This window comes from Centroberyx affinis, unplaced genomic scaffold (assembly GCF_046629955.1).
Source record: "Centroberyx affinis isolate AG114_WGS23_722 - 3 ecotype Tasmania unplaced genomic scaffold, CSIRO-AGI_Caff_v1 ptg003859l_1, whole genome shotgun sequence".
NCBI classification, from domain to species: Eukaryota; Metazoa; Chordata; class Actinopteri; order Beryciformes; family Berycidae; genus Centroberyx; species Centroberyx affinis.
This window is the reverse complement of record NW_027281706.1, coordinates 4,659-26,141: the sequence shown is the minus strand read 5'-3', so window position 1 is coordinate 26,141 and position 21,483 is coordinate 4,659. Positions and strand designations below refer to the sequence as shown.

The 21,483-nt window shown below is 45.9% G+C and overlaps 1 pseudogene; it reads right to left on the bottom strand.

The window, feature by feature from the left end:
• Nucleotides 1-17,891: 17,891 nt before the first annotated feature.
• On the bottom strand, nt 17,892-20,373 carry LOC139662676 (uncharacterized; annotated as a pseudogene).
• Nucleotides 20,374-21,483: the final 1,110 nt, after the last annotated feature.

Here is a 21,483-nt window from a genome sequence, read left to right as displayed (position 1 = left end):
TAAATTTCACAATGGTTTATATCCGGGCAAAAGATTGCGTTTGTTCACGCCAACAGTGATGCTCAGGGAGAAAATGACACTGACCCTTCATGATCTCAGCCAGTTCATACAAACCTTCCTCAAACTATGCCAACCTCTCCTGTCACCTCACAGATCTCCATTGAGAAGCGTCATTTGTGGTTCAGTTGTGGCTCAATTGCAAGCATCAGGTGTTTCAGAAAGAGCAATTCAAGCTGTTGTCTAATCTAATTATTTTCTGGTTGTTGGTTTTTTCACCTTAAAATCACTACATCTTACAAAACTAAAACTGAATTGATAGCAATGAAGTCTACAGAAATGAAGGCTAAACTGACTTTAGATTAAGATAAATGAATACAAAGGATTATTAGGGTTCCTAGCATGAAGTGTTGTGTTTTTCTTTCTTCTTCCTCTTCTTCTTCTTCTTCTTCTTCTGCCATAAAGATATCTGCAGCTCAGAAACTGTAGAAGCTACAGTTCCCAAACGTGGTGATAGGTTCAAAGTCTCACCCACTACTCAGGCAAAAATAAATACACCAATTGGCCTGATGGTGGCACTATAACAATCCAATTTGTGTTTTGGTCCATGACTTCTGAACCGTAAGTTGTAGAATCTAAATTCTACAACCATTTCCGTCTGACTAGATTTTCCGCCATTTTGAATTTTCTCAAAAAACGTATTTTTGCGAACTCCTCCTAGACCATTGAGACAATCATCTCCAAATTTGCTATGCATCATCTTTGGACTCCCATGATTAAAAGTTATCAAAAGATTTTTGGTACTCCATATCATTTGGCAGCTATAGGCCAATCAATTTTAGGGTGTGGCACATATTTGACAACATGAGCCATAACTCAGGAATGCAAAGTCCAACACTCATGAAATTCAAGACACATCATCAGGTATTGACCCCTGATTAGGCGGTAAGATTTGGAGCATTTAGGTCCATAGGTGGCGCTATTGCAACATTACAACTTTAAACTGCCATCCACATTCATTTTATTTATATATCAGTCATTGTATACAATACAAACTCCATTCAAATTGCAAAATACTCTGTATGGCATACTGATCAACCATCCCTAAGCTAATAATAATGATGACATACTTTATGAGTTATAAAACACGTCAGTCAATGGAGCTCCCTTCACTTTATTTATTATAGTATCTCTCCTAAATCAGGATCATCACTTGCACATTGGTCCACTTCACATTTACCCCAGAGGTCATCAGGTGACCCCGCCACTTGCCGGTGATGGTGAGGGATGGTGATGGTGATGTTGAGGGATAGAGGTGATAGACGTGGCGACGGATATTGATAGGGTTATAGGTAATGAGTAGAAACAGCTGGTCAGCAGGTATCTGAAAGACACACACACACACACACATACACACACGAACACACTTCTTTCTCCTACTCCTGCTGCTCCTCCTCCTCCCTCATCTTTTTCCTCCTCTTCCACTCTTGTCCGCTGCCCTTTCTTTTCCTTCCTCTTCCACCTTCTCCTCCTCTTTCTCCTTCTCCTCTCATTCCTCCTCCCTCTCTTTTTTCTCCTCCTCCTCCCTCTCTTCCTCCTCTTCCTCCTTTGCCTGTTCCATTTCCTTTTCCTCCTCCTCCCAGCACAGAACTTGGGGAAAGGTGACGATGGTGGCGATGATGATGGTCCTGAGAGACCTGGTGCTTATTGGCTGGTGGTGGAGGGGAGTGGAGGATGGCCTGGGGATGATGGGGATGATGAGGATGATGGTGATGACGATGATCATGCTGATGATGGTGGTGAGGTGGCATGGCAAACCTTGCCACCTTGTGAGGCGGCTGAGAGCTTGTCTGCTCTGACTTGCTGGTCATGAAGTCGGCCCTCCTCTTCCTGTCCTCAGTCCTGGATCTGACCCAGCTCTCTCTGGGGTGAAATGAGGAGCGAGAGCTCCTCTGATCCACATCCTCACTGACAGGAGGTGCTGCCAAGGAGGACTTTCCACTGGAGGAGATATATCAACCAATCAATCAATCAATCCATTCATCAGTCAACCACTCACCATCAGCATCAACTTATACAAAGCAGTAACCACACACACACACACACACACACACACACAGACTTACTGGGAGCAGTCGTGGTTGCTGTCACTCAGGTGGCTCAGAGTGATGAATGGATGGCTGAGGACTTCAGCAGGCAAAATCCTCTTTGCTGCATCCATCTCAAGCATTTGCTTCAGCAGACTCACAAACTGGCTCCTGTCCTCTACCTCTGTCCTGTCATATGCAGTCCAGTAGAACTGGATTTGGAAATAAGAAGCTGAGTCCAACAGGAAACCAGATAAATCAACTTCCTGGTATATGGAAACGGAGCTAACGAAGGTGATGAATTTCATCAGTTTAGTCTTGACTTTTACAACACAACACCTACTTCTCTCAGGTCATCCAGAGAGTTGAATGGATAGAACATGTAGTGTGAGCACAAGGTCCCTGTATCACACATGCATTCACCAGGGGTCTAAAAAAAACATAGATAGGACACCTCTTGGTCACTGTCATTAATTTACTGTTATATTTCAAATAAATCCACAGGCACTTTTACATGAGAAGATGTTGTTTAGTTGTTTAGTTGTGGTACCTTGAGCCTCCAGATTTTCTGGCGAGCGCTTCTCCTGAAAAAGGAGGCTGTTTTTGCCCCAGCATTCAGTAAATGCTGCCCTGGCTCTCCCTGGGTGTGGATGATGAACCGTAGCTGGAGAGACAACACTTGATCACATTACTTTAGAATATACATGAAGATCCCATGAGGTTTTGGAGAGGTGCAGCAGTGCTAGATCTATTAGGAATAGAGTAGAAAGGAAGGCGACTGACCAGATCATATTCACTCATCCCGGAGTAGAGGATGTTGCCGAGGAACAGGCCGCCCATAATGCAGCCCAGCGACCACATATCTATTGCCTCGCTGAATGGGAGGCCCAGGATAATTTCTGGAGACCTGAGGGGAGAAGAAGAGTATAAAACATGAGACATGTGACACAGCCTCAGCTACTTATTGACTGTAGAAGACAGACACTAGTATGTCACAAGTGTCAGTGAGGGCTTTAGAGATCTCACCTCCAGCACAGGGGCTGACAAACATGTCCAATCCTAGCCTCAGATCTTTTGATGGCCAAGCCAAAGTCTATTAGCTTGACCCTGATTGGCTCTTGCCGGCGGTCCACCAGCATGACGTTGTCAGGCTTGAGGTCAGTGTGGATCACTCCCACAGCCCTCAAGCTGTTCAACGCCATTGAAAGCTGCAGGTACAATATAGAAATGTAGAGTTTATGCCATAGTTGGACATTGATAAAGCTGGTTTCATTGTTTCAATTGATCTGCAATCTAATAGTGAAAACTACATCCACTGTACCTGCTGAATGATCAGCCTAATCTGTTTCAGAGGCAGAGGGCTGGACTGCCTCTGCTTCATGTAATCCCAGAGGCTGATGTCTAGCTCTTCAAACACTAGACAGGTGCGGCCTCTCAATGCAAAGCGGTCGTACCACTTCACAATGTGGCACCCGTCTAGGTCCAAATGCCGGAGGTTTTTCAGCATGGCAACCTGCGAGTACACAAGGAGTTAGAGATGGTTATGTGATCAATATTTAGTTCACAGTTCACATATGATGGTCATGTGATCAATATTTAGTTTAGTTCACAGTTCACATAGGACACAAGCAATTTAATCAGTGGGTCAAGTAAAATCTGTCCAGCTGGACAAATGCTACTCAAGCAAATCAAGAACATTTAAGTGGCCCACCTCCTTTTCGACCTCACAGCCGCTGACGTCTTTGTTTAGGATTTTCACTGCCACAGTCTCGTTGGTGTCCACTTTTAGACACCTAACGACTTCTCCAAAGGTCCCCTCTCCCAGGACAGCCCGCACCCTGTAGTTGGTGCTGGGGGACTCCTGCTGGTACGAGAGGGAAGGACGTGTCTGGGGGTTGCTGGGACGATAGGATGTCATCCCTGAGGGGAGACGAGAGCAGATGGAGGAAACAGAGAGAAGAGTCAATTACTTTTCACAACAGTTAACGCTTAAACTTGAGATGAGTGTAGACGTATCAGGTTTATGAAGTACTTTAATTTATTTTAACTTTATATAAAAGTGTAACTCACTCTCACTCTTACCTCAGGCTTGGGTAAAAAGCCCAAGCAGTAACAATAAGCTACTATTTTTAATTGCGTGAAATGTTTCAATACTTTCTAACAGTATCACCTTCCCTTTGCTTCAGAAAAGGAAGTCAACTCAGCTCAATCCTGTCCTTCCTGTGCTTGCAGCTGCAAAGCTAGTCCAAGACTAGTTACACAGGAGGTTCAGGGACTTCTATGACCTTCACTCAGAATATTTTTTACAATGTTAACAAAGTAAAACGGCAAAACGAAAGCAATGCTTATCAAACGTTTCTTCTTCCAACACGAACCACAGCTGAGACCTCGCAACTTGTGTAGAACCATTATGATGCAACAATGACCTTCCACATATCCAGAATTCCAATACTTACAAACTCTGTGAAAATGATTCATAGGGCATGTGTATAGTATAATATACATTATAATATATACATCCCTATGTACTTTATATATATGTTCCCAAAATGGCATCTTACTCACGTCATTTCCAACTCATCCTCACACACCCTTTTCCTTATAGAGGCCTGACAGTAGCTGACCTCCCATGACTAGTGGAGCCTGCATCTACTGACCTGCTATTCAACATTTGCATCTAAATGCATATAGCATTAAGGAAAACCACAAGACCAAATGACTGAATTAATTCAAGTTTTATTTTCAGAGGGCAATTATTCTATTATTTTGGATATTGTGATCAGCTGGAAACAGTCACAGGGGAACAGGAATCCCCACTGGAAACGAATGGAGATTGACTTCATAAATCTGAAGCCAAGTTACACTGAAAAACCCAAACTACTATTAACAGCAATAAGTATATTCTAAAACTGAGCATACATCACCGCTGTACCCAGCCAGCCGTGGACTTCTTTACTGTACTAATCAGTTGTATTGATACACATGGAATCTTTACGACGGCACGGTGGCTCAGTGGTTAGCACTTTTGCCTCACAGCAAGAAGGTCCTGGTCCGTCCCAGGTCCTTTCTGTGTGGAGTTTGCATGTTCTCCCCGTGTTTCTGGTTTCCTCCCACCTTCAAAGACATGTATGTTAGAGTCAATACTTCTGTCAGTGCTCCTGACCGAGGCACTGGCAAAAGAACTGGAGATGGTCCCTGGGCGCTAGTATTGTGTATAGGATGGGTGAAATGCAGAGGATAAATTTTGTTGTACTTGTACAATGACAATAAAGGAAATCTTTAATTAGTTGACTTTTTCTCTGTCATATACTATGAATATCTTTGGATTGGACCTTGGATTTTTGTATGTTGATGTTTTAACATCTAAAATCCAAGTTATCCTTAAGATGAATTGCAAATTAGATTCCCCTGAAATACATGGCTAATGTCACAGACCAGTCCCTTTATGTATCAGTATAGTGAACGGTAGTTCACCGGTGTGTGTGTGTGTGTGTGTGTGTGTGTGTGTGTCTGTGTTTGTGTGTATGTAGACTATTTTTCCTTGGAGGGACTGACCAACTCGCATGAGGGCCTGCAGTGTGAATGTTGACAAAGAGTGCGTAAGGAAGAACATGGATGGATTTATTCCAGTTAACCTGAGGTTGCCTGCAGGTCCTTCACACAGGAGTGTGTGTGTGGCTTTGGGTTCAGGTAGAGATGCAGTTGGAGAAGTGTCCATCTGGCTGGTTCATGAGTCCACAGAGCTGGTTGACCTGCTCACTGCAGTTCAGCTGCCCACCACCTCTCCCACTGAGCACAGCTGCAGAGCGCATGATCAGAAGCCAGCTTATTTTAGAAACTTAACAACTTTAGACATTTTTAGAAGAAATAAAAATTTACCATGATTTCTACATTGATAGACAAAAATTGGAACAAAGCTTGCTTGGGAAGAGGCTTAATAGGTTGGCAGCATCACTGTGAGTCAGAACATTGTGAAGCGGTGACCACGGTGTTATTTTGGTCCTCGAGGACAGCGACACGAATGGGTTTTCAAGTCTCATCTCCTCTTCTCTCTTCTCGTCTCCAGGTGAACATGCCGGAGCTGGCCCTGCTGCGCTTCGTGGTATTGGACGACGACTACATCGGCGACGATTTCATCGGCCAGTACAGCGTGGCCTTTGAGTGCCTCCAGCCCGGCTACCGCAACGTGCCCCTGCTGGGCCTGGCGGGAGACCCCTTACCCCATGCCAGCCTGTTCGTCCACGTGGCGGTCACCAACCGGCGAGGCGGGGGCAAGGCCCAGCGGCGGGGGCTGTCGGTCAGGAGGGTGGGGAAGCGAGGGAGGGAGTACGTCACGCTGAGGCACACCGGCATCAAGGTGGTGGATGAGGCATTCAAGCCGGCCGGCGCCCCCCTCAGGGAGGCCACGGACCTGCGGGAGGACGCTCAGGTGAGAGGGAAATAGATTTAATTGTGTGCCAAGGTACCAAAGTAGAGTCAAATACTCTTCTACACTTGTCTACACTTTCTGGCACTGAGTGTATTGTCCTATGTTGCAAACCCCACCTGCAATCCTAACCTACACCAAGTAGGTTAAAACAAGAGCTAACAACTGTTAAGTAGTACCTGGTCTGGTACAAGAGAACAGTGGAATAAAATAGAACCACAAGTGAGCGTGTCCTTTTTAAATTTGATTTGGGAGACTGACAAAATCACATTTTCTGAAAGGGTACAGTCTTGAGTCTTTGCGGGTCAGGTGTCATTCAGCTGTTGTATTTTTAGGTTGCGTTGATGAGATGTCTGGTCAGGAGGGTGAATTGGGCTGGCTTGCATGTCTATGCTGAAATCAGACTCTACCTGAGACTTCTCTGTGGGGTGAGGAAAGAGAGAGAGAGAGAGCGAAATAGAAAGAAAAAACAGGAACGAGAGAGAAGAGTACAGGAGAAGAGAGGAGGAGGAGGATTACACATCATCTATAAATACTAGCAAAGAGAGAGAACCTGGTCACAGCACCCAGCAGCTTATCTCTGAATACACACAATCTCACTCGATCATTCAATCAGACACACACACACACACACACACACACACACACACACACACACACACACACAACATTCGCTCATTCACAAACAAGTCTTCAATCTGCGTGCTTCAATCTCTTTGTCCTTTCCCTCTGACATGAACTCTCCTCTCTCCCTCTGTCTCTCTGCTGTGTGTCCAGCTGTGGGCTCATCTGCCACAGTCAGTTATTATTCATCATGCCTCTGTTCTGTCACACATAAACATACACACACACACACACACACACACACACACACACACACATACACAGGTGGGGCGTGATAATCGCTGGTCCAGTTGGGTCTCTGCCAGGTGGCAAACGGCGGCCAGGTAGCCAGCAGAAGTCTGTACTGTACTACTTTCAAAATTAATAATTAAAAATGATAACAGCTGTTGGTACAAGAACAAAGCTAAGACTGACCTTTTAGTCAAGACCCAAAATGGCATTTCCACTGTCTAAGTTATTCTTTGTCCTTGTCTGATCAGCTTCTGACCCACTTTTGCCTCGCATCACACCTAGTTGAGAAACACCCAGCCAAAGGGTATGATTCATTATTCCAGATTTGTGCCATATTGTCTTCTCTATTGCCAAATGGGCTTAAGCTAAGGCTGATTTTAGCGGATTACAGACAGACTGACTTCCATATTGATTTAATTCACAAGAGAGACAGGAGACGAGAGCAGGGAGGGGAAGTGCGATGTTGTGTGTCACCTTTCTGACCTTCCCCTGTTTGGACTTTTAATATCCACATCGGCACATCTGATCTGATACCCTCTACTTTCCTCCCTCTGCTCTTCCTCCTCATCCCTCCTTCTGTTTCTTTCCCCGTGGCACCGTTTTCCAGAGCGGCACCGTCGGTTTCAAAGAGCAGTGTGGGCTCCCCCCGGTGGCCAAGCTGAAGCAGTGCATCCAGAGCCTGGCCCCACGGCTGCAGAGCCCCGAGGGCACCATGGGGGCCAGCATGGTGCTGAAGGAGGGCTACCCCTGTCTGGAGCCGCTGGCCAGCCTGTCAGAGCCGACACGCAAGCTGCTCACCGCCTACGACACGGTCAGTAAGAGAGCGAGGGTGATGACGTGCACAGCATGTAGTACCCACTTCTTAATTTGCATAATAGAGTTTACCTACTTTTTTAGGCTGGCATACATGTTGATGAGGTAAATTCTTCGTATATAAGTAGTATCAAACTGATGTTTTAATTATATGAGAATAGTGTTTGTTAATGCTTAAAAGGCCAGTGAATTTTGGAGGAAGAAAAGGCCAACAGGCTGTCAACTGAAGGGAGTAAATATAGTCATAACTACAATTTCCTATTGTGATTTTGAAAATCAACACTAGTTTGAACAGAAAGTGGGTCTAGGAAAAGTCATAGAGGGACATTCTGAAGAGATCTGAGATATTTCAATTCTAAAACTAGAAGCGCAGACCTCCGCCAAGGTTCGTGCTATTATTGCTTGTTCGTGAGTCGGATCTGGATCCGCTCCAAAATATAATGGGTTCTTCCTTGGCCCATGCTTCACCCTTCCACGAAGTTTCCTGAAAATCGGGCCAGCAGTTTTTCCGTAATCCTGCTAACAGACAAACAGACAAACAGACAAACAAACAAACAAACAAACAAACAAACAAACAAACAAATGGCACCGAAAACATTACCTCCTTGATGAGGTAATTACATAACAGCTGTCAGTTGGCTACAGTTTGGCCTTTCTAGTGTTGAGGGAAAAAAGCATTCATGAATGCTTTTCTTAAAATGTAACTCATTTGTGTTTGTATTGGTAGTTGGGTGGTTGTTTGCCTTATGATGATCACTAATTAGAGAGCATAGTTTACCCAGCTTTTTTCCTAAAAAAAAGTCAGAAAAATCTTAAAATAAATAATCTAAATTTAAGTCCCTGTAAAGTATTATACAAATAAATGAAATGCGCTTATTAGAGGTCTTTATTCACTATGTAGTGACACTATTTTTTGCACTGTATATCCGCTCTTAGATTAGCCTAATACAGAACAGGGTTAGTAGTACAATATGCAAACACACACACACACACACACACACACACACACACACACACACACACACACAGACATAGACAGTCCTCAAGCATTAAATATGCAGAAAGACACTCTGAGGTAACATGCCTGAAACAGTCACCCACATTCCTCTAGTGCACGCACACAACACACACACACACACACACACACACACACACACGCACACGCACCTTGGCTGCCAGCTGCGTCTCCTCCCACTCCATCTCCTCCTGCATTAGATCAGGATGAATCTCACCCACCTGCTCTCAGCGCTCTGCTATTACACCTACACACACCACACAGAGGGGGGGGGGGGGGGGCTAGGACAAAGCAGTACTTTTTTAATATCCATTACTGAGTGTTGCATGTGGGTGGTGATGATGATGTGTGTGTGTGTGTGTTTTTGAACTGTGAGTGCGAGCCCGGTGTATGACAGAAAACGTCAGCCCAGCAGGTCAGGATGATGCAGCCACAGTTGGTGTGATCTCCAGTCTGTTGTCTCCCTCGTACATCACACCTCTTTGGCCTCTTTGGACACACACACACACACACACACACACACACACACACACACACACACACAGGCACACTCACGGACTTAGTCATCATCACACACCCACCCTCCTCCCTCTCTTCTTCCCTGTAGCCTTCTCTTCTCTCCTTTTCTTCCATCTCTCAATCTCACTTAGTCTTTTCTTCTCGCAATTCACTAAACCCCCTATAGAGCTATTCTTCAGCTCGCAGTTCAGTTCATTTCAGTCCACTCCCATGATGACAAACTGCTCTCCCTGTTGTCCGTGTTTAAAGACTAACTTGGCGCCTGTCTGTCCAGATGATCGCGGCCCAGAAGCAGCTGATAGAGAATGCAGACGCTGTTCAGGAGCGGATCGCCCAGGTGCAGAGAGAAGGTGAGCGGAGAGGGCAGCGACACATGGATGGATGACATGAGGTTTTAGTGAACTGAGTGAAATCGGAGTGATCAGTGCTCATAAATAAAATGACAGCGGCACAGGATACGCCCAGATCCTGTAAAGCTCTATGTTTCACCAAATGAGCGAGTGGAGAGACTTGCTGGTGATTTTTTCCCCTAAATGTGTGTCAGCATGGATTCAACGACAATAAAGGCTTTTGAATATTTGTACCTTCTGAATTGGAGATCTGTGAAGACACATATTTGAAAAACAAATCACAAGCAAATATCTCCTCTTGTAATGTTGTTTACAATAAACCATACACTGGTAACAAATATCCAAGTCCCTCCAAGTCCAAGTCCTGTATTAATACTGCTGGATTTTCTTACCAGTTTCTCTCAGGTGTAGCGCACCTGTGTAGCAGCTGTGTTTACAGCAAAGACAGGGGCTTCTACAGCGGTTGCTCCTGCATATTTCTGGTGCTTCTCTCAGCCTTTGATAACTCCTGACCTTTAACTGCCAATGTAAATGTCACCAGGAAGCCTGAAAGCCTATCTCTGAATAAATATGTAAAACCTTTCCCAAAAAAAACCCCTCCAAGGCACACTGTTGACCCTGGCTTTTGACATTTTGTGTTCCTTGAGAAAATCATTCAAGCGAAGCGCCCTGACTCTTGCTGCTTGTGTGTCAGCTGAACATGAGGTATCGCTGCTCTCTCTGCGGACTGAAGCCGGGCTGCTACTGTGTGTTTGTGTTCGCCAGGCATGGACTTCCATGAGGATCTCTCTCGACTCGGGGAGAAGGAGGGTCTGAAGGGACGCAAGCAGAACAAAGCCGTGGAGAGTTTCACCTGGAACATCACTGTGCTCAAGGTACCGGAGGGCATTACGTGATGTAGAGAACACACACACACACACACACAGCAACAGACACACACATACAAAAATCCAGTTTTTACTGGCTTGAGGCCTGCAATGAATATCACTTATTTTTATATTTCACATATTTTTTCACTTTCATTTTGATGTAGTAACCAGCAAAATCAAGGGAAAAACAAACACTTTAAAAAAACTAATTTGCCTTCACCTGAAATCAATTGAAGTGATTCTAATTAGATCAATTAAAAGGAGTGTTTGACTGAAGCTGTCTTTGTTGCATAGTGTATGCCAGTATACAGTGACAAGGATGGATACTGTACAAATGCAGCACCTGCCCACCCACCCACACACCCACCCACACACACACCCACACACACACACACACACTCATCCCTCTCCCTGTCTCTTGCAGGGTCAGTGCGATCTGCTGCGGGGAGCCAAGATGGATTCCCTGGACGCTCTGAGGCAGCTGGCTCTGGCCTGCGAGGCCTGTGGACTCACCTCCACCTCCACCACCTCCTCGTCCTCCTCCTCCACAGCCGAGCTCCACTACGCCTCCCACCCCTCGTCCGGCCGCCGGGGGAGCACGCACGGCAACGGACGCATCTGACACCCCCTCGGGCCCGGGACACTCGCAGAGATAAAAAGGGAGGGGATAGAGCAATTACTGAGGATTAGAGAGATAAAGAGATATGAGAGACAGAGAGGAAAAAAAGGGAAAGGTCTGATTGTAAAAGGGGAGGCAGATGAGAGAGAGTTGGAGTTAGAGAGGAGGAGTATTTTCTTTCCAGTAGAGTTCATCCCTTTATCCAGTGCAGAAAGTGTCTAGACTAGCCTAGACCAGAGCGGTGTATCTGTTACAGCCTTACTGTGAGTTGATCAGCCGAACAGTGAAAGTCCAGCCTGCAAAGAGGCTTTTCATGAATGTTCTTACTCTGTGATGGAAAAACAAACAAAGCGGCTCCACATGGGCCTTCGAACTTTGGACGTTTCCTCATCGTCTTTCTGACAGAAAGATGCGTCACTCAACAGTTTCAGTCTGCGGGTTTCCCCATGAGAGAGGGAGACACAGACACCTGAATAACTTGTGAGAACCGGGCTGACGTGAAGTTGGTGTTTACGGTTGGACTGGACGGGACGTAATTATTCTCCGCCTCAGCATTTCAACACACCCCCTGGGAACCCCTGTGTGTGTGTGTGTGTGTGTGTGTGTGTGTGTGTGTGTGTTTGTGTGTACAGTATTGCAGACGGTGGAAAGGCTGGGCTGCTGTAAGAGATTGATAGGACAGGTGTTGACCCCCAAAAACAAACAAACTCATGCCGGTGGAAAGTAACTAATTCCAACTATAGTACTTGTAGTTGAGTAGATTTTTAGAGTAATAACATGTTTCAGAGTATTTTTAAAAGTCCTAAAAATTTTACTTGCACTCCAGTTATTTCTACTTTCACTTGAAGGTTTTATTTTTAGACATAAAAGTATTGAATACAATGAAATCAGTACAGTAAAACACAGTTCTCTTGGACTAAAAGAACACAAGTTTTTTGGGAGAATGGTCCATTGGTCAACTTACCTGTTAAGTGATGAGAACATAGACACCAAAATCATCCATGTGTCCCTGGTAGATTTTTTCCTGTGGCGCTCCAGTAGGCCACTAGCATTACTACTTCAGGTGAACACACTTATTGCAGTGATTTTTAGCTGTGCACACTCACCCATCGCCAGCCCAGAAAATTGTCCCTGGTAGTTCAAAACAGTACCTTATTATTGTATCATAACACATGTAAATTTTACCAAAGTCCTACACAAAACTGCCGGACATGTCATTTGAGATTACTTACCATTTAGCTTTAGAGCTGCAACAAGTTCTTATTTTCTCACTTTTGAGATGATGCTAGTCACCTACTATCACCCAACATAGTGTATCATAGGAGCCAATGATATACTGGGGACACAAGGAGGAATTTGGTGTCTATGTTCTCATCACTTAATGGATAAGCTGACCTGGTATATTCCTTTAACCTGCCATACCGGATACTAGAGCGTTGTTCATATAAGCTAAAAAGGAACAATTCTCAAAAGCTGGGCGTACAATGACCCATCATATGATTTGCAAAGACCACAACAAAATTGCTAATCCATTAATTTCCACAGAGAAGATTTTGCAACATGATATTAAAACAATTTTGTGTTGTTTTTCTCTCCTAAGTAACTTGAGTATTTTTTGGACTAATATTCTAAGCACAGTAACTGAAGCAGCGCTGCTTCTGCTTGAGTAAAATGTTCCAGCACTCTTTCCACCTCTGCCACACACACATACATGGCTACTGTTAGTAATATTCAGAAGCATTCCCTGCCCATGTTATCCTCACCATTCCCCTGATGCTATTGTCATTTTGTGTCAAATACCTACTTAAACAAGCAGAAGCACTCACACCCACACACACACACACACACACACACACACACACACACACACACACACACACACACACACACACACACACACACACACACACACACACACACACAGGCCCTTGTTATCTCCACCACCAATGACCTTTGACTCTGTCAAGTTGCAGGTAGCTGGGAGAGGGGATGGAGGTAAGAGGACGACTGAGGTGGAGAGGAGGAGAGAGGTGGTAACTGGAGAGGTTGTGATGTGTGTACCTGCTGTGGTACTACATGTCTACTGTAGTGCGGATCACATAACCTCCTCACTGTAACAGGGTGGGCATGGGATGCTCAGTGTCCGTGAGTGTGTGTGTTTGTGTGTAGGAGGGTCAAATTCCTTAAGTGTTAACCATTGATGAAGTAGGCCTACACTACTTTTGATTTAGCAATAATACAAATATTGCTACCATACAAGGGAGTCGCTGAGGTCGTATAACTGAATGTGTATTGACTGAAAGGACTGAAAGCATGTGCCGGGAAGGACCTCACTTTATAACTCAGTGACACTGATAAACCTGTAGATTAAAGAAGAACTATAAAAATGGTGTCCAGCAGGTGCTACCACAGTTCATGGTTGTGTTTACCTGTCAGCGATGGTGTTCCTCTAGGCCTTTGATTCCGTTGTAAATGTGTGTTTCTTGATAACGGACGAAAGCAATTTATACTCGCTCTTTTAACTCCGCTTTTGTACTCGTATCTTGTACTCTTGTATCTTTTAATGCTGCCTTTGAACCAAAAAAAACGGAAGAGCGATTCTGAACAACACACAGTATTAAACTAACCTGATTAGAAACACCTCCTTGGATATGTTATTCAAAAAACACCAACCACGGCAGGTGCATTTGATAAGGTTTTCCCGGTTTCAGTAATCAGAATCAAGTGCTCCTGAGGTATTTATTTGAAGAATTTATTTGAACAAATGTATTTCCTCTTAAGTCTGCTATACAATACAAAAGAAAACAAAACATCTAAAGCCCCTTGAACAAAGCAGATGTGAGTATCACCAGACTGTAACCTGGCCGGGAGATTTTAATAGACAAAGATAGATAGATAAGACAAGTTGAATGTGTATTCTGCCCTGTGAGGGAGGCGGGGAGGCGGGCCGATGAGAGATGAGGATCACAGGTACACATATCAGTTACTCAACCCAGTCAATGGCATTTTGCAGTAAACAAGGCCAAGCTCAACACAGACACAGTGAGGAATGTTGAAACATGCTGTAGCGTTGGTGCTGGGGGTGTTGGTGGCGATGTTGAAGTGTAGTAATTGCCATAAAGCCCGCTGAGGTGCTTGTGCGGTACTACTGTATATGCTGTGTCGAATCCCATATTTGACATTCTCTATTTATGTACACCATTTTGTTGCCTTTCATTCTTCCACACATTCCTTTCCTCTTGTAATTCCAGCAACCTCTTTCATACCTCTACTCCGCCACTGCCTTCCTTAAGCTGCCCATGTTTGCTCTTCCTCCCTTTCTCTCCATCCTCTCCTCCATGTCTCCTCTCTCTTCTGAGGCTCCTGGGTGGGTGTGACAGAACTGAGTCACAGCCACAGGAGGAGGTTGACCTGAATTTGCCCTGATAACGTTTCCCTCTGTTTGTGTGCGTGTGTGTAGACAGGCTTGCGTGTGTGTCAAAGAAAGAGAGAAAAAGAGGGAGAGAGAGATATTGGGGAGAGAAGAGAAGGATGGAGGGAAGAAAGGGACTGACATAGGGTTGAGGTGTGTGTGTCTGTGTGTTAGGGGACACCTGCAGGGCTGTATAATTGGCTGTGAGAGATAGACAGAGTGACAGCACCTGCTGTTTTCATCTATTAATAGCAACTTGACTCAGTGGAGGCCTAGGGGTGTTGCGTATATGTTTGCGTGGATATGTGTGTCATAATACTGCGGTGCCCTAATTCCTGGCCTGATCATGACCTGATGTTGTTCCAAACTAGTTCTCCTACTCTTGCCTCACACATCTATGAGTACGCAGTCATTGCCAAACCATTAGCGATATTTCCTTTTAAATACACTGGACCAGATGGCAGCTTCCGGAGCTATTTGGATGGCTTCCGTTGAATCAGGCTCATAAAGTATTTGAAAAACTACTGGGATACCAGTGGAGGCATCCTCTCCCAGAGATCCGCTTACCTGCGGAGAGGATCTCTCTGCATTATTGATGCATCAGCTTCAGTAAAACAAACCACAGTATTAGCTTTCTGTGTTCCGGTTTACATGACCGCTGACACGGGGAACACAAGTGGGTCAAGGAGCGTGAAGGTGACGGGATTTACCTGAGGAGGTACGGGGCAGAAGGAGGTCACAGGGTTTACCTGTAGAGATGGAGGTGAAGGGGTAGAAGGGTCAGGTTTCGGTAATTAAGGGTTTTCAGGTTAAGTTAGACCTCATTCTCATCATTAATCCATTAGGTGCACATTGAACAAAAAGATCTACGGTGGCCAAGGCTGACTGTTCTGCTCCGTAAAACAGAGGCAAGTTGCAGTAACAGAAAAAAACATGGCAGCTTGTTAGTTCAGTGAGCTGACCCCCGCAGCGTGTCAGCACCATACAACACCTGAACCACAAATCTATAGATGAAAGAACTTCAACTCTACGGTCTAAAAAGTCTACGGTTTTAGGTACGATGCCTTTGTCCTAGCCTCTCCATACCTCTCATACTCTATTAACCGTTTTATACGACCGTTTTTACACTTTGCTTTTCCAGGGTACTATCCAACTTACCTGATGACATGTTCATTGTGCAGTATTGAAAAACTAGTGTTAACCTCTGCAAAAGGCACTGTGGACAGCCACTACAGTGCTTTATATGGTATATCTCACTCGTAACCCAATACTGCACCCTGCTCCTTGGAGTGCGGACTCGTCTACTACCCTATATCCTTTAAAGTGGAACAGGTTTACTTAAAGTCGTGTTTTTTGATTTTACTTTGAGTTTCACTGATGGGAGTGGTAGACAGATGCATGCTAAAGAGCAGGTGTTGAATTGGGCTGCACAGTATCTCTTTAACCCATGTGTCTTAACCTAGAGCTAGCTCTCTCTGTGCTCTTCAGTGTGTGATGCTACCTATCTTTGCAGACCTGTGGTCAAATAGTATTCCAAATTCATTCAAATACTTGGGAGAGTTGTTTTTGCCTGCCAGGGGTGCTGTTGGGGAAGTTTTACAAAACACTTGTAAAGTATTTGAAGGTATTTCTATCTGACCCCGGACCTCTGCAGTGTCTGTTGTTGGCCTGTGTCTACACCGCTGACCTTTTAATCCAGTGTTGTTCCTTTGACTGTTCTCACTGTTACTGTATGTCTTTGTAAAATAGAAAAAAGATTAAAAAGAAAAGTATTTATTGAAGTGTGTTTTAAAACCATAAAGGAATATTATTAATTAAATGGACCTCGCTTTTATTTTGAAAAGCTAGTGTGTTTTCTATCTGACAAATAATCAAATGTAACAAGACTATGTATCCCAGACTAAATAAAGCTATCTTTTACTGACCAATACCCTTGTCACTTCTACTTACATTTTCATGACCATCATTTTCAATATCATCTACTTCTAGCCCCTAATTTTACTATATGTTGAATTGAGAGAATTGTCATACTGTATGTGCTCTTATTTTTGCACTAACAGTGAGATATTATATGTCGAATGTCACCACAATCATAAAACCTTCCTCCTCTTAGATCTGTTTTCCCCTCACACGTCTGGAGAGGTTCATATAGATGGAGTTCCACAGGAAAACCAATAGGTGGAGCCAAATATCAAGCTATTTTCTGCAGAGTCAACCTCCATGATTTGTAGATACTCTAATATATCTGATATGTAGGTGGCAGTGTATGTTTATAAAATATACTGTATATATAGTGTATGTTTATATCACTATTGTAGCATGAAAATCTGGTGTTTCTTTCTCTCTCCTTCTCTTGTTTAGGCATGGCATTGGTTTTGAAATTTCCATTCTATATGTACATTCTATATCTAGATTACATTCTGTATTTATATTGATATATAAATCTCATCATTTGCCTTTCCCTTTATGCACTGAGGAAGTTTCATGACACCAGAAACCTATTTTTAAATCAATTGTATCACTTCAAAAATACACTTGGGAAAATCAGCCTTATTTTTTCAATTTGTGCAAAGATGATTTTTTGAATATTACGTTTTTTATCTGAGAATAGTGATATGTGGATTCATGGATGAATTGGTTCAGTCGAACTCTGCAAAGGGCCACACACATCCGGTCCCTCAGTGACAAACATCCCATACTCCCCTGCTCCTTAGATAGGAGTCGTCCACTGGGGAAGTGCAGGTGCCAAGGCAGGGAGTTGAATATCTTGCGTTGTAGTTTATATCATTGCCTATGGAGCTGAATGCCTACTTCTTTAATACACCTTGTGGTGCAACCTGGACAAATCGTCAGTGATGAACCCTGGGTCATCAGGTGTTTCAGGTCTTAACATGAGACACCCTCACGCGGGTGACCCAGCCAGGGGTGATCAAGCCCCGACTTGTGTCCAGGTAGCGCATTACACCACGCTTCACCCCTCTTCAACCAGAGCCAACGGGAAGCCTTTTCAGCAGCTTCCAAGATGTTCCTGATGGCTCTTCTTCTTTGCAGCCCACAAATCCCCAAGAGTCCCAGGACCCGGTGTAGAGACTGGCCTGTGAAGCCCCTGCAGCCCACTTCAACTGGCTCACAGCGGGCCTTCCACCCATTCCTCCGACACTCAGCTACCAGATCTGCATACTTGGCTCTCTTCCTTTCTTGCGCCTCCTCCATCAGATCTTCCCAGGGGGCAGTTAGCTCTAGCAAAACCACTTGCTTAGTTGCCACGGACATCAGGACCATGTCTGGCCTGAGTGTAGTAGCTACGATGGTGTCCGGGAACCTCAGTTGTCTCCCTAGGTCGACCAGGAACTGCCAGTCTCTTGCTGTTGCGAGCAGACCACCCTGGGCCTTTGGCTGGGGCTGAGGCTTCTCCCCTGCTCGAACAAAGGAGATGGTGCACTTTGTTGGGTGTTGCCGCTTGCTGTAGCTGATGCCAGTGCAGATGGTGTCTGCTACTGTCCGCAGAACTTGGTCATGGCGCCAACGATACCGCCCCTCTCCCAAGGCCTTTGGACAGCAGCTGAGGATGTGCTCCAAGGATCCCCTTTTCTGGCAGAGTTGGCAAGCAGGTGAGTCCGCCAGGCCCCAGCTGAACAGGTTGGAAGGGCTCGGGAGGACATCATACACTGACTGGACCAAGAACTTGAATCGGTGTGGTTCCGCCTTCCAGAGTTCTGCCCAGCTTTCGGCCGGTTGTATGCTCCCACTTGGTCCAGGCCCCCTGCTTGCACATGCCCACCATTCTACTGTAGTGAGCTTCCTCCACCTCTGTGTGTACCTCCTCCTGGATTAGCTTTCGCCTCTCCTTTCCTCGGGCTTTACCGTAGCAAGGTCTTGAATTGCTCCCAAGCCCGGCCTGACCAGTTGCCACAGTGCCCATCAGGATGCTGTGCCGCAACCTTGCCTCAGCCCACTCAACTGCCTCCTGCGCGCACCACTTCCTTCCTGTTCTGACCTCGATGCCTGCTGAGGAGACCTTGGTGTCAGCGGAATCTTGGTAGAGCAGGACTTCTCTGGCTCGGGTGACCTTGAACTCTACCAGACTGCTGAAAGGAAGCTGTAGCTTGGTGTTATGCCCGTAAAGGGCAATGCTGCTTAGACTCCGCGGCAGGCCCAGCCACCTGTGCAGGAACTGGCTGATTTTCCTCTCGAACCCCTCCACGATGGTGATTGGGACTTCGTAGATTAGCAGTGGCCAGAGGAGTCGAGGCAGGATTCCATGTTGATATATCCAGGCCTTGAATTTTCCAGGAAGCCCTGACTTGTCCCCTCTGGAGAGCTAAGTGTTGAGGTCATCACTGGTTGCTTGGCGCGCTGCTGTGTCCTTCAGCTTGCTGGTGAAGATCTTACCTAGGCTCTTGACTGGCTTTTCTGTCACATATGGAATTTGGGTGTCTCCCTAAGAGAAGCGGAACTGCTCAGTTACTCTTCCTTTCCTTGTACAGCACTCCACTCGGGCCTGGGGCTGAGGATGTTCTGGCCAACTTGATGACCTCCTTGACCTCTTTCAGTGTGGGTTCATTTATGTTGAACAGGGTGCTGGGTTCCGGTGGGGATATAAGAGCTGCGCAATGGCCAAGGTCTTGCTCCCTCATGCTGTCACTGTAGGTGTTGCTGATGTGGCAGTTGATCTCCTCCTCAGGGCATGACAGGTGACCACTGTGTTTCCGCCCCAGCAGCTTCTTCGCAAATCCAAATGGATTTGCAATAAAGGCACTGTGCTTGCGGGCCTTCTCCTTGCCCCTCTTCCTGTTCCACTCAGTGTGCCGAAGGGTGATTAGCCTTTCCCTCACCGCGCCTCGAAGTTGAAGAGAAGGCTGCCAGGGCTGCCTTCTCTTCCTCACTTGCCTTTCTGTACTGGCTCTTGAGTGTCCTCAGCTCTTGTCTAAGTTGGGCAATCTTGACCTCCTGGATTTGGTCCTGCAGTAGTCTTGGTGGCCCATTGTTCCTTGACGCTGAACCTCTCCAAAGCGATGCTGAAGGTGTCTGGAGCCGCCGGTCCGCATCACCCTTGGCTGTTGCTTCAAGGGCTGCATCCACATCTTCGTCGAACTGGTGGCACTCTGACTCTTTGTTGGCAGCAGGCCACAAAACCGGCGATGTTCTGATGGTCTGCTTTGGGGTGTAGCTCGTGGTGCTTGGAGGTTCTGGGCACTGTGGAGTGTCTCCGGGCCTAGCTCCTCCTCCGTCTCACCAGGTGCTGTATCAGGCACTGGCACTGTGCGTTGCACCACTTGCTCCTTCCTCAAGCAGCCCATCTTGGTCTGGTGGATCTTTAGACCTCATTGGTTTTTGCAGACCTTGCCGCATCTGCAGACTGCACTCGTAGTCGTTTGCTCATTAGCTTGGGTCGTTACCAGTATATCCATCCATTTAGGGTGCTCATCCTCCCCCCCTCTCGGGCACCCCTGGGGGTATTTCTCTGAAAGGCTCTTCGTAGCATATTTGTGGGTGCTCCCTCTCGAGAGCTGCAGCTTGGGGTGCTAACCCTCCTTGCCCCGGTTGCCGTCTCTCCGAGCTGTCTCCGAGCTTAGGGTTTATAGGGCACACATAGTGTCATATAGCATCTTTACCTTTTTTTCAGGGTGGTTGAATCCTATAGGCGGTGATGTAAAGATCATCTCCACTGGTTTACATGAGGTAGACATGACTGAAGCCTTACAGCCTCTAGATGGAGACATCCCATTATGGCTGGTTTGTACTGTAGGTGTACAGCATAACTCATACAGTTCACATGTCACCTGATAAGAGCATGGCTATGAGACATAAGTACATAGATGCCTAACAATGCTGTGATTTATTGTCTCTTATTTGAGATGAAGGGCAGTAACGTCTCACTGTATCTGTATCTGCCCCCCCCCCCCCCCCCCCCCAGGAAGTGTTGGGCAGCAGATGGGAGGTGATGGAACTGTGTGGTAGCGTAGGCGGTGACATGACAAGCTGTCAGGCCCTAATGCAGGCTACCATCTGGAGGTTGTTGGCTACGTCACTCCATGCCCGCTGGCAGGGCCCTCTAGCCCGGGGCCAGGAGCCACCCAGAGGGGGATACACCCAGGGACGAACCTGGGCCCCTGGGATGGGAGGCAGCAGCAGCAATGCGTAAAAGGAATGGTGTAAGTAAGGCAGGCGTCACTTTGCCTTGTACTATAAAGTGAAAAGAAAAAATCCCTTCGCTTGCTTGTTTCATGAAGTGTGGGGATGTAAGATTGGTTCGCCTACAGTACATAAGGGTTAAATTGTAGATACTGGTGCAAGTAGGTCATCACTGTGCATGTATAGGCTTCAGAAACTGGGTCTGAAATAAATGGCTTTGAGGCTTAACTGGGGATGTGCCTCTGAAGCCGTTCCTGAAGCCATTATCAGCCGTCTTTCCCCGATGTATTTATCATGGTAAACGGCAGTGACAACCTATAAATAAAGCCCATCATAAAGCATCCCAGGTGAGTGGGTGGTGCAGGCATGACTACATGCACAGCAGG